Genomic DNA, 5540 nt, shown 5'->3' on the forward strand with positions numbered 1-5540 from the left:
TGACGAATTTGCCAAGAAAAAGAGACAACAAGGGAAAGAACAATTCTCACAGTTGTCGCACGAACAACATGGCTAAATGTTTCATGATAATCGATGCTAGGCTTTTGATGAAAATCTTGTGCTACAAGGCGAGCCTTGTATTGCTCAATGGACCCATCTAAATTATATTTTATGTGATGTACCCATTTGCAACCGACTAAGTTCATGTTAGGGGTAAAAGGAACAAGGATCCAAGTATTATTCTCCAAAAGGGCATTAAATTCATCTGCCATTGCTTGTTGCCACTTTGAATTTTTCACAGCTTGAGAAAAGTAAGAAGGTTCATGTTCATGGATATTAGCACTCAAAGAAAATTGTTTCTTTGGCTTAGAAATACAAGACTTAGATCGAGTTTGCATGGGAAGGGGTAGATGATGAAGTTGGAAAATTAGTAATAGGTAATGAGGTAGACAAAGATGGTGAAAAACCTACAGGTAATGACTCACTAAGGCTAGGTACGGGTGGAATAGACTCTACAGGAGAGATCTGATAACTTGTGGAATCTATAGTTCTAGAGGATAAATGTTGATACACCATCTCTTTGGGGTCCATCTTTGATAGGAATTGACTACTAGCATTGGTCAAGCTTCTTTTGAGGCAAAAGTGCTTCTTTTATCAAAAGTATTTTTTTTTTAAATTAAGGTGTTTGGCCATGCTTTTGAAAAGAAAAAAAATACTTATAAGGAGAAGCAAAACAGTTTTTGATAAGCAGAAAAAGTAATTTTTCTCCAAAAGTATTTTTTTAAAAAGCACTTTTGAGAAAAATACACTTAGAATCACCTTTTAAAAGCTTGGTCAAATACTAATTGATACTCAAAAGTACTTTTCAAACTAAGTAGCCAAACTTAATATGTTTTTCACCAAAAGTACTTTTTTTTAAAAAAGTACTTTTGAGAAAATCACTTCTCAAAATAAGCTGATTTTAGAAGTTTAGCCAATTAAATTCCGATAAATTAGAGTCTCAATTCATAGATGCATCACATTGACAATTGAATACATCTCAGCTCAAAATATTAGTAATAATTAAGATCGACTCTGTCAATACTTTTATACCCACAGATGAAATCCCAAATTATTTATGCTTATATTTTGTGACATCCTGTTGATCAACCAGAGAAAAAGATAACCAAAGGATTTTGGTACCAAGTGTCACATATTTTATTATCGGGACATATATAATCCTAACAGTTAGAAAAAGAAGAGTTCAGATCTTCAAGTATCACTAACTACATAATTCTGAAATAAATGGAGTCACATCCCTACATTTAAAAGCTATACAATTGTATAACTATAACCATATAAAATACAAGCCATCATATCAATTAATTAGGGATGATACATTTCAATCAGTAGAAGAGTAAAGTTTGCACTTCTTTTGAGACAAAAAAAATATAATTTCGAAATAGATGTAAGTCAGACTCCTAGAAATCAACAAATAGTTTTTGCGCAACTACACCATAATGATAGATTGATACTACTTAAGCTAACTATTCCTATTGCACTTCTTGGTAAAAAAAAAATAAAATTTCACGAACCCGCGAGCGTATTTCTCTGCGTTTGTGGAGAAGTTTGCTAGCTGAGATGAATGGTGGTAGCAAAAAAGTGGGGCGTACTACACCAGAGGCGGATTTAGGGGTGGGAGGGGGTTTGCCCGAACCCCCTTCTGTTGAATTTGACATGATTAATGTGAACTAGTATGAACATTTGTAAGTCTCCTTTTAGGAGGAAATTAGTAGATGTATTTTTTCATGCATTTACATTGCATGATCACACTTAATGTGATGTCATGCATGACATTATTAAGGTCATTTTCCTTCTATAAATAGCAAAGGTTTTGTTCATTTGTAAACATTTCTCACTTGCCTTCTTATCTCCTAAGGCATTTGAATCTTCTTTCTCTCTTGTAGTATTTTACTTGTATTTTTAGAGTGAAATAAAATTTGAGTTGATTGTGTCCAAGTACTAGGCAAAAATCAAATTTTGCCGAACCTCGTAAACTTCTGGTATTCTTTTTATTATTGTCTCACTTACTATTTATTAGTTATCTTTAAATATAGTAGTTATGATTTAATCACTCTCTATATATTCGGCTTCCGCAACAATTGATATCAGAGACAAGGTTCTATCTGACTATGCTTTGTAGTTGCATCATAGTCTGAACTTCCACATCAGAAAAGAATTACTTTGGTGTTTTGTAATGTCAGCAAATAAATAGTATCTGTAGCAAAAAATGGGAGATAAGATAAATGAAGGGTCCACATCGAGTGTCAATAATACGTTGTCGGCAACTTCGATTATGACAAGAATTATGTCAAATACAAAATTTACAGTTGAAATATTTGACGGGTCAAGACATTTTGGGATGTGGCAAGCTGAGGTTCTTGATATCCCTTTTCAACAAGGGCTAGATATTGCCATAGAAGAAAAGAAACCAGACAATATCAAAGAAGAAAATTATCAACCGCGTTTCTTGTGGTACCATTCGATCTTACCTCGCAAGAGAACAGAAGTATCCATACACAAAAGAAACTTCTGCAAGTAAATTGTGGAATGCATTAGAGGATAAATTCTTGAAGAAATATGATGACCCAAAATACCATCTTTAAATTTAATAAATTAATTCTGTGTTCTATGACCTCGAAAAATACTATTTGTCATTCCTTGATTTGCGTGTACAGTCCATAAAATTTTTTGGAAAGTTTTTATGTGAAAAATGGATTAAAAATATGAATTATAGCTTTAAAACTCAACTAAGTTGACTTTGATCAATATTTTGAGCAAACAGACTCGGATTAGTATTTTGACAGTTCCGATAGGTCCGTATCGTGAATTGGGACTTGGGCGTATGCTCGGAATCAAATTTCGAGGTCCCTAGCCCGAGATATGAAATTTTGATAAAAAAATTAAAAGTTTAAGTTCAAATAGTGACCGGATGTCGAATTATATGCAAACGACCCCGAAATAAAATTTTGATGATTCCAACAGCTTTTTATGATAATTTTTGACTTAGGAGCGTGATCGAAATTTTATTTGGAAGTCCGTAATGAAATTAGGCTTGAAATGACGAAAGTTTAACCGAGGGGTTGACTTTTTGATATCGGGGTCGAAATCTGATTCTGAAAATTTGAGTACCTCCGTTATGTCATTTATGACTTGTGCACAAAATTCAAGGTAAATTGGACGTGATTTGTTAGGTCCCAGAGTCATTTGTAGAAATTAGAAATTTCAAAGTTCGTTAGGCTTGAATCTATGTGTGATTCATGTTTTAGTGTTGTTGGATGTGATTTGAAGGCTCGACTAAGTTCGTATAATATTTTAGGACTTGTTGGTAATTTGGTTGAAGTCCCAGGGGCCTCGGGTGAGTTTCGGATATTTAACGGATCAAATTCAGACTTAGAAGAAATAGGTGAAGTTTCTGCCCTCTGCTGTATTCGCACCTGTGGAAATTCTACCGCAGGTGCGAGCTCGCAGAAGCGAGCCTGAAAAGCGCAGATGCGCAAATGGACCATGGGGCAATGGTCGCAGGTGCGAGGGAAATTTCGCACCTACACGAGCGCATATGCGGAGGGACGCGCGCAGAAGCGGCATGCGCAGGAGCGCAAAAAGGCGCGCAGATGCAGGCAAAGGCACGGATGAGGGACTTGTTCCGCACATGCGGTTGACGCAGAAGCGGCCAAGTTGCTGCAGATGCGAAAATCCCTGGACAGTACAAAAACAGAGGGGTTCTGAGCTTTTGCCATTTTTTGGGCATTTCAAGCTCGGGTTGGGCGATTTTGAGCAAGGTTTTTACGGAAAAACTTGAGGTAAGTCCCTTGTGATCATTTCTACTCCATAATATTGAATTATCATCAAATATTTCGAATAGATTACATATTTTTGAGGTGAAATTAGAGGATTTGGACCTAGGGATTTCAAAATAAGAGTGAGAGATTTGGAGGTCAAGTTGATGTCGGATTTTTGTAAAAATAGTATGGTTAGACTCGTAGTTGAATGGGCGTTCATATTTTGTAACTTTCGCCAGATTCCGAGACGTGGGCCCCACAGGCTGTTTTTGAGTTAATTTTGAATTTTATTGAAAAATATAATAATTTCTTATAGAATTGATTCTATGATTTTTGTTGACTGTATCGAATTAATTATGACTAGATACTAGTCGATCGGAATTGGAAAATAGAGGAAAAAACATACTACTTGGTTAAATTGGAGCAAGTCGAGGTAAGTGACTTGTCTAACCTTGTGTGGGAGAAATTTCCCCTAGAATTGATATTAATGTGATTATTAAAATGTGTTGAAAGTCGTGTACACGAGGTGACGAGTGTGTACACGGGCTAAATGTGAAAGATTGTATTTTTAAATTGTGTAGGTGATTGTTGCGCATTTATTAAATTATTTTATCTTGTTATATTCTTCATCATTGATCTGAGATATATACCTTAAATTTGTTTGACCTTTTTCTGCTAATTGTTTTACCTGTTTAGTTAAAACTTGATTTCTTTTATTCTGTACATTATTTGAAATTGATTTTCTTTAATTTAAATATTATTAATATGAAGTATTTTGCATTTTTAAATTTGGTATTGAAGCAACGTATTACAGATTTTGAAATATTATTTTGCTAAATTATTTATTTTCGAATATTTTTGTAAGATTTTTGTACTCATTGTGATGGAGCCGTGAGCTCTTTATTGTGGAAAGATATTATTGATGGTTTATGTTGGCATGAGCCGTGAGCTCTTTATTGTGAAAAAAATATTATTGTTGATTTACTTTGGCAAATTGAAATATTTGGGCACTTAAGGTATAAATTGCGATATGTTGTGATATTGATACGCATACGGTGGTATAAGGTCTGGGTATTGAAACGCATGCGGTGAGATAAGGGTGGCTTGATACGCGTGGCTAGTAGGGAAAACTACTAGAAGTCATGCGGTGTGATAAGGATGGCTAAAACGCGAGATGCTATTTCGGAAAAAATATTTTCTTTAAAATAAATTGTGAAGGCTCCCGCGGTGAGATAAAGAAATGAGATATTGTGAATTTATTTATGATTTGGGACTACGAGGCGGTACCTCGGTAGTGCCCTTGTTAATATTGATTTATGGCCATAGTTGTCTTCGATTAATTGTTGTGATTTTCATAAAGTTGAAAGGAATTCTGTTTTGATTCCACGAGATATTATTTGCAATTATTTGGTGTCATTAAATGTGACACACTATTTGATTCATTTTCATAGTCATTTTATCTTATTAAATTGTTTAAACATTTTTCCATTTCAATATCTATTCTCCAGTAGGGCCTGACCTGACCTCGTCACTACTCTACTAAGGTTAGGCTTGGCACTTACTGGTACCGCTGTGGTGTACTCATACTACGCTTCTGCACATCTTTTTGTGCAGATCTAGGTACATCTTACCAGTCTAGACGTTAGTGAGTTACCTGCGCAGAGGTATATCTGCCAGCGTCCGCAGACTCCGGAGTCCCCTTCTATCATTTTATGTTGC

The sequence above is a fragment of the Nicotiana tabacum genome, chromosome 13 (assembly GCF_000715075.1).
Source record: "Nicotiana tabacum cultivar K326 chromosome 13, ASM71507v2, whole genome shotgun sequence".
In the NCBI taxonomy this organism is placed as follows: Eukaryota; Viridiplantae; Streptophyta; class Magnoliopsida; order Solanales; family Solanaceae; genus Nicotiana; species Nicotiana tabacum.